The 11,775-nt window shown below is 50.6% G+C and overlaps 1 long non-coding RNA gene across 2 annotated transcripts; it reads right to left on the reverse strand.

Moving 5' to 3' along the window:
• Positions 1-6,147: 6,147 nt before the first annotated feature.
• LOC107535493 (uncharacterized) lies at positions 6,148-11,086 on the reverse strand. 2 transcript variants are annotated; one of them, XR_001603028.2, is made up of 4 exons: positions 10,471-11,086; positions 9,820-9,904; positions 9,346-9,507; positions 6,148-9,087 (listed from the first exon to the last, which is right to left on the reverse strand). It is a non-coding gene; the product is annotated as an uncharacterized LOC107535493 (long non-coding RNA). The 2 variants fall into 2 exon arrangements; XR_001603029.2 differs by lacking the exon at positions 9,346-9,507.
• Positions 11,087-11,775: the final 689 nt, after the last annotated feature.

Genomic DNA, 11,775 nt, shown 5'->3' on the forward strand with positions numbered 1-11,775 from the left:
GGTCGTGCACTGCTCGAGGTATTTCTCTGAAGTCTGTGGGAAGTTTGTAGTGTCAGGTTAAAGATTTTATTGGTTCCATGTTTGGTTTTGATTCGGCCGTTTCCTCGGGTCCCCGCGCGGGCGCGGTCCCGCCGGCTGTGCTCCCGGCTGGCCCGGGCCGCAGGGCTTCAGAAGCAAAGTCAATGCCAAAAAACAAGCAAATAACGTGGGGGCGCACCTGGGGGCGCTGGGCAGGGGCTGGCAGGGGGAGGGTGGCCTGGTGGCCGGCGAGGAAGGCACGGCAGGCCGGTGGCGGCCCAGCCACGGGAGGGGGGTGATTCCTTGTGAAATCTCCAGTCTGTTCCTCGGGGAAGACCAGCAGCAGGGATCCCGACACAGGTCAGCCCTCCTCACACCCCTCACGGCCAGCAGAGGTTTCCATCTGGGGACAGCACTGAGCCCAGGGTCGAGCCTGGGTGAGAGAGAATAGCAGTAACACATTAGCGATGGTTATCACGGAGTCCCCGGCCCCCGTCCATCTGCACGGCGCTCTGGTGAGACAGACATTGGTAGCAGCCCCATTGCACAGAGGAGGAGAGTGAGGCTCAGGGAATTATGCTGCTTGGCCAAGGCCTTACTTAGATTAGAGCCCCTTGGAGAAGACACTCACACTCTTATCCATCCCTCTCCAGGGACCCTGGGCAACACTTCTTCCATGAGACTCCAGGGAGACCAAGTTCCTGTGACTATAATTCAGACACAAGGTGGAAGGAGCCCGGGGGAGTGGGTGGCCTTCCCTTCCAGCTCTCCACTCACCTGCTGTGTGACCTTGGGCAGGTAGCTTCCCCTCTCTGAACCTTGACTGCCTCCTTCTTGACCCAGGGCAGTTCTATGTCTAATCCCTGGGTTTCACTGACTCCTACCTATCTTGGGCCCAGCACATAGTAGGCGCTCTGTGGAGGCCAAGCCCTCTTCCCAGGGTGTCCCTGTCGGAGATGATGATCTCCATGGAATCCACACTGTGAAAATAAACATGAACTCAAGTGGCCCCAGTCTCCGTGGCAGCCAAGGGGAAGCTGGGTCCCCAGCCTGTGTCTGTTCTGGGCAAGAACAAAAGTTTCCCTGTGAAGTTGCCCCCACCCCCGCTTCCCTTCTGGAGCCAGCTGGGATGGGAGGCGGGGAGAGGGCCAGGCCTGCGGCCCGTGAGTTCAGCTGCCTGTCAAAACCCGGCCTCCCTCCAGCCCAACCCCAGCCCAACACCGCCCAGGCCAAGGCAGGTGAAGGGCCTCCAAACCCAGGTGCCCCGGGGACAGAAAGCTTGGATTATAATAGGATTTGAAGGAGAGAAGAGGTGGCCCTGGGACATAGTGTGCAAGGACTAGATCCCAGGGACATGGATGGGGGAAGCCACCCGGTTATCCCTGCCCCGAGCACTGTGCCCTTCACTCATCTCACACACCTTCGACCGTCCGCCTCCCTGTTTGGAGCCTCTCAGATTGAGGATTTCAGGAGCTGCCGGGAAATGGGCTGGCCCTAGAGGACATGGCAGAACCACACAGAACCTCGTGTCAGGGGGAAATGGTGCAAATTATGGTCCATCACGACTTGCCATTGGGCAGGTAAAGAGTGTGGGTGTCTCTTTGAACCTGTTTCTGCATCTGAGTCACAGAATGGACCATCCAGCTGAGGCCAAGGGGCAGCCACATCCAAGTTCAGCAACAAGCTTCTGCTCAACAGGTTTCTTCACCCACCGAGGACCAGGCAGTGTCCTGGGACAGGTGTGAGACACACCTACAGTGGGTTCAGACATGTGACAGCCTGGGGAAACCAGAGAGCTGGGGTGCTGGGAGCGGGGTTTCAGGGAGGAGCAGTGGGCAGAAGAGCCACATTCAGTGCAGGGCCAGGGGAGCAGGATGGGGCTGCTCTGGGTGACAGTGTAGCAGGCTCGACACTCATATGGACCCAGCTCTCCTGACAGTGGGATCGCTTCCTGAGGAAAAGAAGGGCTGTGTGGAAGGAAACCCCGCTTTACTACCCTCTAGCTCTTCATGAAGCCAGAGAAGTGACCTTGCCTTCCCCTCCAAGGTCATCAGAGCACAGCAAGTCCACAGGGAGGGTCAGCTCTGTGGACAGTGGCCACGGTGGGAACTCTGTTCAGCAGTGTGGTGTCCAATGACAATCAGGATTTATGTGAATTATCTCAATATTGCAGTCTGAAAACACTTAGTTTATGATCGTTCCTTGCTAGTGTACAGAGATACAATGGATTTTGATTTTGTATCTTGCAATTTTATTAAACTCACTTATTAGTTTTAGTAGTTTTTCTGTAGATTACACTGGGTTTTCTACATAGTCATGTCATCTGCATATAAATGCAACTTCCATCTTCCTTTCAAAATAAAATGACAACCAGGATTCACCTGTAGGTACAGATTACACTCCCCTCGGGGCCTCCCTGAAACACCCAGAAGAGTGGGGCCCTGCAAGCCGCTCGGTCTCCAGAGGGAAGAGGCTGTTGCCCAGAGCCAGCAAGATCCAGCTTACAATGAACCTTACAGGCCCTTACTTCATGCACCAGGCTCAAAAGTTGTCCCTCCACAATGGGTTTCTGTTGACGCCTCTCCTCTGGGGCAGCCCCATTCTCAGACAGCCAGTCCCATTTGGGAGCAAGACAGCTTGTGGCAGGGCCCAGCCATGCCCTCAGGACTGCAAGGCCATGGGAAAGAAGCGATTCCCGCAAAAGCCTTACAGGTCACTCCACTGGTCAGCTTGGACCACACAACCACCCATGAATCAGCCTCAGTTGCCTGGGTCACATGCCACAGTCAAGAAGCCAAGGACTGAAATCATAGCTCAGAGTGGGAGAGGACGGGTTCTTCCAAAGCAAAAGCAAAAGCCGGCTAATGGATGCTGCAAGGCAGGAAACCAACCAGGCGACCACCACAATGACCTCCGATCTCCTGAAGAAGTAGGGGCTCAGAGGTGGAAAATAGTTTGTTCCTAGTCATATAGAAAGCAAGGAAGGGGTCGGGACCTGAACCCCGTTTTCTAACTCCAAAGACCATGAGCTTATTTACTGAACAACCTTGCCTTCTGTGATTACTTGTATAGTATTTTGATTAATTTAGAAACAAAATAAGATCATCAGCTCCCGTTAATGGGTTTGTGGTACTGGGCTGCCTAAGGTGCAGGCGGGGTCAGGGCACACCTGAGACACTTGTGCCCAACGCTTCCATCCAGGAGGGTGACCATCCAGTTGCTCTGTATCTTTCCATCAAGACAGGTTGCCAAGAACAGCCCTCAACTGGCAAATGGCAAGTGCAGCTCAGCAAAAGAGGACACTCCACACACACAAGTTGTAATAACAGTATCAGATTTATTGGTGGCTTATCGTGTGTGCCAGGCTTTGTGCTATGGGTTCCTCGTGACCGCCTGGGGGGTGGGAACAGTTGCTGCCCTGTGTCACAGATAAGGAAACCGAAGCAGAGGTGAAGTTTCTTGCCAAGGTCACAGCCATCTCAGGTGGAGCAGGACTTGGGCTGAGTCTGACTCCAGAACCAGCCTTTACTCACGTGCTCTGGAGCCTGTGTCATAGCTCCTCTGTGGCCAAGAAAGCATTTTAGTGGTACCTACAGAGATCGGAACTGCAGAGAGCTAATGTGCTAATAATATAACTCCTCGTATTAAAGGAGGCACGGAAGGCTGATGTTGTTGGCTGTGCCCTCCTGGCATCGCCCCGGGCATTTGCTGGGGCAAGGCTGTGCAGTGGGGGGGCCGAGGCACAATGCACAGCCTAGAAACCCCCTACGTATTCTTCCTGTTGTGATTTCAGCCTTAATCTTGAGTTTATAATTATTTTATATGGTAAAGGATGTCATCACTGGTGAAAATAAATCCAGCCTCTAAGTAGACACAGGTTTAAAGGATGTTCAATTAGGAAAATATTCATGATACATTGTTAGAGATTTTTTAAATGCAAACTATAGAGCTATATATATAACATGATCCAAACGTTTCTTTAAAAAATATATCCATACATTTAAGAAACACATGAAGGAATAACAGGCTGATCCTGGGGCCTAATATTATGGATTATTTTTATTTTCTCTTATTCTTTTCTATACTTTCCAAATTTTCTATAATAAAGTATATTATATCCATAATTTAAAAGTTAACCCATTGTTTACAAAGGCTTCCAAGTACAAAAGGAGTAAGACTTCCATAGCGACATCAAGATTTGGTTTTCCTTTAACTCCATTTATTTATTCATTCATTCGGCGAACACCCGCTGGTTTGTGCTGTGCGGGGCTCTTGCTTGGAGTGGACTAGGTGCAGGTCCCTTGCGGGGCTCCCTGTGCAGCAGGTGGCCGAGGCTGTCTGCTCAGACAGCAATGACCCCACTCGATGTGAGCCCCATAAGGACAGGACTTTGTCCGGCTCGTCCCTGTATCCCAGGCCCTGGGATGGGGTCTGAAATGGGTGCTTCAGAAATACTGACAAACACCTGAGTGACGTCGGGGAGGCCCGAGGTCCGGTTCCAGCCCCTTGACTTCCAGTTTCCACTTGTGCAAAGTGGGGGGAGGTACCCACCTCGTGGGGTGTTTGAAAGTCTCTCACACAATGCCTGGAAATAGTACTAGACCCAACAAAGAATAGAAATGATTTATTTCAAGTCAGGTAGATTATGAAGGTGTACAAAGCCTGGGGTCAGACCTTCCTCTGCAGGTATCTGGGGCTTGACTAGGAAGAAATTAGGTTTAAACTTCGGAAAAGCTGTGTAGAGCACATTCCCACTAATCTAGGAAAAGGAAGGCATTAAAATTTTTTTAAATATGTTTTTACTGATTTTAGAGGGTGGGGAAGGGAGAGGGGGAGAGAAACATCAATCAGTGTGAGAAGGCATTAAATTTTAAAATGAAAACACAAACCAAAAAGTGGGAGCAGCGAAAGCTAGCTGAAGGGAGCGGGAGGGAGCAGGATAGAGGGGCAGAGACGGAGGCGAGAGCGCTCGGAGTGCCCCACGTTTAGCAGACCCCACGGAAACCAGGCAAAGGTTTCACGTAATCCAAAAACAATGTTAACTGTTTCAAAAAGAAATTCCAGATCTCAAAAAGCAAAGCAAACACCACGCTGACTTAGGGCACATTGGTGATGCGCAGGTGGAGAGGAGTTACTCCAAGTGACGGAAGCCTAGTCACTGTCACTCTGTCCCAAATACGCTGTTCCCTAAAGGCAAAGCAAAACTAAATAAACTGCAAGAGAAAAACCCAATAATCATACTGCTGGTATTTTTTTTTTTTCTCTCTATTTTTATTGATCTCAGAGAGAGGAAGCTAGAGACAGAAACATCAATGATGAGAGAGTCATGGATCGGCTGCCTCCTGCTCGCCCCCTCTGGGGATCCAGCCCACACCCGGGGCCTGGGCCCTGACCGGGAATCGAACCGCGATCTCCTGGCTCCTAGGCCCGCTCCCGCTCTGGGCCCGCGGGGGGCGGTGTTGCTGTTCTTATCCGTGAGTGCCATAGGAGGTGGCACTTGGCAAATAAGTACATCTTCCAGCGGGAACCGGAGAAAGGGCCACGCATGGGAGAAACAATATGCAGATGTAAATGCACGAGGCCTACGTTAAAATGCTGTGGCCCGGAATTTACACCGCGAGGGTCAACATGAACTCATGATGTACTTTTAACAGTCATACACTTTATTTTTTGAGCAGTTTTAGATTTATAGGAAAAACGAGCAGAGTACAGAGAGTTCCCACGAACACCTTCATCCCCTCCTGGCCCCTAGTTTCCCGTTATTACTAACATCTTGCATTAGTGACAGGTCCATCTGTTACCACGGATGAGCCAATTTTGATACGATATTAGTAACTAAAGTCCATAGTTTATGTTAGGCTTCGCCCTTAGTGCTGTGCACTCTGTGGGTTTGGAGAAACGTGTAATGACACCCACCACGGCAGTGTGGGACAGGATAGTTTCGCTGCATGGGGTGGCACTCAGCCAACTGAGCCACGCTGGCCAGGGCCACAGTTCTGCTTCTATCTGCCTGGATTAAGCCGCCCACCCCGCCCCTGGTGGGCTCCTCTACCGGTCAGTGCTGGGCTGGGCTCTCCGGGTCCAGCATAATCCAAAAGCAGAATTGTGGCCCTGGCCAGTGTGGCTCAGTTGGTTGAATGTCGTCTCATGCACCATGAGGTCACCAGTTCAATTCCTAGTCAAGGCACATGCCTGGGTTTCTGGCTCCTTTCCCTTTGGGGGTTTGTGGAGGAGTCAGCCAATCGATGTTTCTCTCTCTAAAATCAGTAAAAGCAAGTTTGTTTGTTTGTTTTAAAAAACAGAATTGTGTAGCAATTAAGAGCCTGGGCCCTGAAAGACAGAGGTTCACATCCCAGCTCTCCCGGCACGTGCCTTCACCTGCCGGGGCCCCGGTCTCCTCATCTGTAGATGGGGGACACTATGAGTGCCACCCTCATAACGCTGTGGCGTGGACTCCGTGCGAGACTGTGAAGCGCTGAGCTCGGTGCCAGGCTGGCTGGTACCCGACAAACAGCGGTGATTTCTGCTGCTATGATTATTAGTAACTATTCCACAGCCAGAATATAAAGCAGGGCTTCCCCCCCAAATGCTCCCCGCTCCTTGCCTCTCGCAGAGCACGCCGTAGCAGGGGATGCTTTCTCAAGCACTTCATTCCGACAGCAGAACGCCGTTCCGGGAAGACGCACCAGCCAAAAATGACCTCACTTGGTGCTCATTTTTGATGTTAATCCCAGAAACCTGACAAATGGGCTAAAAGAGATAAAGTCATTTTGTGTAGTTTTAGAGTTAGTTTCTCCTGGGAGTGTGACCTCACACAGGCCGGGGCTCGATGTTGCTGCAAGCAAGACTTGACAGGGCAGAATAACAGTGTGGAAGCTGCGCGGGTTATGGGTGTATAACCTCGTGGGGTGTAATGTTGGGCAGATGGGGGCGTGTGGCGTGGGGTAAGGACGACGCCATTCACACGCCACCCGGAGAGCGGTGGAGGCAGGTCTCTGGGAGATGATACTCGCCATCTCGAAAAGCGGCTCAGTCACGACAGAGGACACAGGTTCAAAACCACAGGTGAGGCACAGGCAACGAAAGCAACAGATGAACTGGATTCCTAAATCCAAAGCTCCCGTGCACCGAAGGACACAGTCCGCAGAGGGGAAAGGCAACCGGCTCGCTGGAAGGGAGGAAATAGTCACAAATCATGTATCTGGTGAGGGGCTGATATCCAGAATGTATAAAGAACTCCTACAACTCAACGCCAAAAAAACACAAACATGGGCCAAAAGCTTGAACAGATACTACTAACAACAACAAAAGAGAGGGCATAGAGAAACTGGGGCCCTGGTGCGCTGTTGGTGGGGATGTGAAATGGCATAACCACTGCAGGAAACAGTCAGCGGTTCTTCAAAACATTAAAGTCGAATTACCGTATGATCCAGCAAGCCTACCTCTGGGTATATACCCAAAAGACTCGAAGGCAGAGGTCTGACGAGATCTCTGCGTCTCATGTTCATAACAACATTGCTCACAAAAGCGGAGGAGTGGAAACAACTCAAGTGCCCATGGACAGAAAATGGGTAAACAAAATGTGCTATCTACATGCCATGGAATATTATTCGGTCTTAAAAAAGAAGGAATTTCTGACTCATAGATGAGCCTTGAGGATGTTAAGTGAAATAAGCCAGTCACAAATGGACGAATAAGTATGCTTCCCCCTATATGAGGTACCCAGAGTCGTCAAATTCGTCAAGACAGAAAGTAGAATGGTGGCTCCCAGGGCCGGCGGGAGAGAGAATGGGAGTTATTATTTAATGGGGACAGAGTTTCAGTTTTGCAAGATGAAAAGAGCTCTGGAGATGGATGGCAGTGATGGCTCTGCAACAATGTGAATGTGTACTTAAGGCCACTGAATTACTAAAAATGCTTGAGGTGGTAAACTTTATGTTATGCTGTTTTGTCACAATTTAAAAGGGAGAAATGCAAATGATGAGCTTGAAATTAAACTGCCTCAGAAACGGCAAGAAAAATCAATATTTATATATATTATCTCTTTTCAACCCATTTTTGAAGTTACTGTTATAAACATCCAAAGTTATAATGAAATGGTGATTGTAATTTTACAGGTAATACCCAACCCATAAACCTACTATTTTAAGTAGGCATTGGACAGTTTCATCCTCTTCAGTTTATACACTCAAATTGGCCTAAAACATTTGGAGGGATCTTCTCTTTAGGAAAATGCAAGGGTGCCTTCCATCCCTTCTCACATGTTCAGGGAACATATGGAGTAATCTCCCATCCACACCAGTGCTCCCCCCCACGGGCTCTCCTTGGCCACCCTGGCCCTGTGAGCAGTCCTGGACTGTTCAGGCTCCCACCCACCTAGAACCCAGAGCTCAGGACCCCAAGACGCCCACAAAGCCTGGCTCCCTCCCCGATGGGCGCTTCCTAAATCCAGAAAGCAGTTAGTGTCTAAAAGGCTCGTGTTTGTGTGCTTTTTAATGTTCTTTTATTAAAAAGTAATGAGCTACTCAAAGAAATGACTGGAAACAGATTTTTTAAAATTGTCCCTTCATCCCAACACCTTGGAAACAGCGTCCTTTTGCAGAGTCCCTTGGGGGATGTCACCTTCCAGCTGCCCCACAATGGGCTCCCTCCTGCAGGGCCTCTGCTCACAGGGGGCAGACAAGGGCTTGAGGCCTTGAGGGTGGAATCCTAATAATCATCACCACGCATTGGGTGCGATGACAGGAACCAGGCCGCTGGCCACAATCTCTAGTCCCCCTGCCCCTATGTGCCATCAAGAATCCCCAGAGAAGTGTCTCTTTAGGTCCTTTGCCATTTTTTCATTGGATGTTTGGGGTTTTTTGGTGTTGAGTTCTCTGAGTTCTTTATCAATTTTGGGTATTAACCCCTTATCAGATGTATCATTGGCGAATATGTCCTCCCATCCAGTGGGCTCTTTTCATTTTGTTGATGGCTCCCTTCGCTGTGCAAAAACTTCTCTGTTTGACTTAGTCCCATTTGTTTGTTTGTTTTTCTTTTGTTTCCCTTGCCCAAGGAGATTTTTCAGACCTGAAAATAATACAAAATAATATTGAATATAAACAGTTAATTGACAAAAAACAATTTTAATTTTTAAAATTTTATTTTAATTTTTAAAAATAAAAATAAAATTTCTGGGGGGGGGGGAATCTCCAAAGAGCAGCCTCTCCTTTCCTTACCCACTCCCATCCCCACCCCCAAGCCTCCGAGCTTCTCTCCATCCCCTAGACCATGCTGCCTCGGTTTCCCCAGACCCTTCCACCCTACGGGAGGATCTAGGAAGCCCACCTGCACCTGCATCTTCTCCAGTGTGGGCTGAGTCGGAGCATGCCCCTCCCCCACCCTTAGGGCTCCTGGGAGAATGAAGGGAGGGGGCGATCCCTCAGGTCAGCCATCAGATTCCTCTGATGCTGTGAGAAGCCACTTCTTGCCTGAGCCCTCGGCTGGTCCCTATGGGAGAGGCACATTCCCAACCAGTGAGCCTGCACCACGTGGACCATGTTATATTCCAAGGGCACTTGTCCCCTCCCCATCTTACAGAACCCCTTCCATTGCCTTGACACTGAAGGGTGCTCTCCCCATCACTTCTTCCTGCTCCTCCCTGGATTTTTCCGAAACTACACAGGGATGTGGGAGGGGTGGGAAGACAGATAACCCCGTCTCACCATGGAGGAGAAAAACTCCTTGCTGAAAATATGTAAGAGGTAAACCTAGGCTGATCTGGGAAGTACCGGAGGGCTTCTGGGAGGTGGTGACACTTACACCGAGACAGAAGGATGAACAGGAGTAAGCCAGAGAAAGGGAGTGGAGAGAACCTTCCAGGCAAAGGGAGCAGCCTGTTCGGAGCCTGCAGGCAAGAGAGGGTGTGAGCTGCCTGAGAAGCTGAACCAAGGCCAAGGAGCTGGGAGGGTAGGACAGAGAGCAAAGGGGAAGGAGGTAGAGACGAGGCCAGGGATGGACACAGGCCAGCAGGCCTCAGAGGCCCCTGCGAGATTTCTAGACTTGGAGGCTTTTCCTGGGTTTGGAAACATCTGAATCACCGAGCTCTGCCAGGGAGAATAGCTCTGGGGGCAGATGGTGCAGGCCAAAGTGTAGGTGGGAGCCGGGGTGCAGGGATGGAATTTTCTGCACCGGGCTATCTGGACCCCACAGAGCTCCAACAGGCCAGCTCACCACCCTTCCGAGGCTGCCTAGCACCCACAGGTGGCAGCGTAAGGCAGTGGCCCTGGGCCTGGCTCTGCTACTCTACAGACAGTGCGCTTCCCCCCCCCCCCCAGCCTCGCTCTCCTCATCTGCAGAACAGGAATCGCCAGCTACTTCACAGGCTTGTTTCGGGACTCCATGAGATCACAGATGTTGGAGGCTTTACAAAGGGCCGGGTATAGTAAGTCATCAATAAAGGTTAATTATTACCATCATTACTGTTATTGTTGTTATTGATGTTTGCAGACTGTCCCACCTCTTGAGTGCTGCTCCGTCTGCTGGTTGCTGGGCTGTTTCGGGGACAGACACTGCCAAACCCCAGGACCCCGATGGCTCTACTTTTTTGCATAAATGTGCATCTTGCATTCAGAAGAGCCCCTCCTTCCAAGGAGGGTCCGGCGGGGTTGCTCGGGGGACACATTCCAGAAAGAATAACTCTGTGTAACATGAAACCCTGAATCTGGAAACGCAACCTCTATGGGAAATCAGAGGATAAGGTCTGCTCCGAGGACCGCCCAACCTCATTCCATACAAAAGGGATATTGAAACCCAAAGGCCTCGTCACTTGGCCTCCTGCCTCTGGTCTCACCCCTCCCCACAGTCAGAGATCTTCCTAAAAAACAAACTTGACTGTGGCACTACACTGTTTAAACGCTCCCAAGGCTCCCCGCTGCCCTCAGGTTCAAGTCCATGTTCCTTATCTAGTCCCACAATGCCCTGTGGTCAGGCTCCTGCCCACACCTGTGGCCATGCCCTTGCTCTGACCCAGCCATACATGCTTCCAATGGACCAAGTTCTTTCTTGCCCCAGGACCTTTGCATATCCAATGACCTTGTGCCCCCTCACTACCAATTCTAGATTCAAAAGCCCACAGACCTAGTTGAACCCCCACATAGTAATGGAAAGTAGTAATATCATCCCCATTTTCCAGATGAAGAAACTGAGGCCCTGTGAACCACCATGTGGCTCCTGAAACTAAGCCCCAGGCCAGACTCTAGATCTTTCAGTACCCAAGAGGAAGCACTTGGCTGCACCTCATAACAGGAGGGTGCAGGTGGCTCAGATAAGAGAGTAAGCCAAAAAGAAAGGGGCCCATGTAGCACAGAGCAAAGGCACTGAACGCATTCAAAATCCAGCATGGCCACTCATACGCATTGCATTTGACCTATCTGAGCCTCAGTGTTCTCATCTGTAAAGTGAGGCTAAATAATAATGCCTCCCTCTAAGGCGCATTGGGCGTATTCGGGAATAACACATAGCATCTGCCTGTATGTGGTGGAGACACAGTGAATGGCACGTGTCACCCTCCCTGGATGCATCTGGGAGGCTGCACCAGTTCAGAGCAGCTCATCCCAGACTTGGCTTGCATCACCCTAGGTTAGGCTCTCGGGGCCTAGGAACCATCCCGGCCCTGTTTTCTGTTTTGTTTCCCAGCCTTTCCTTTGAAAAGTCCAGCTTCCTCTCTGCTGGAAGAAGGCAGGAGGGGAATTGTTCATGCCTTTGCCTGGATGCCCA

The sequence above is a fragment of the Miniopterus natalensis genome, chromosome 12 (genome assembly GCF_054644295.1).
Source record: "Miniopterus natalensis isolate mMinNat1 chromosome 12, mMinNat1.hap1, whole genome shotgun sequence".
Taxonomy (NCBI): Eukaryota; Metazoa; Chordata; class Mammalia; order Chiroptera; family Miniopteridae; genus Miniopterus; species Miniopterus natalensis.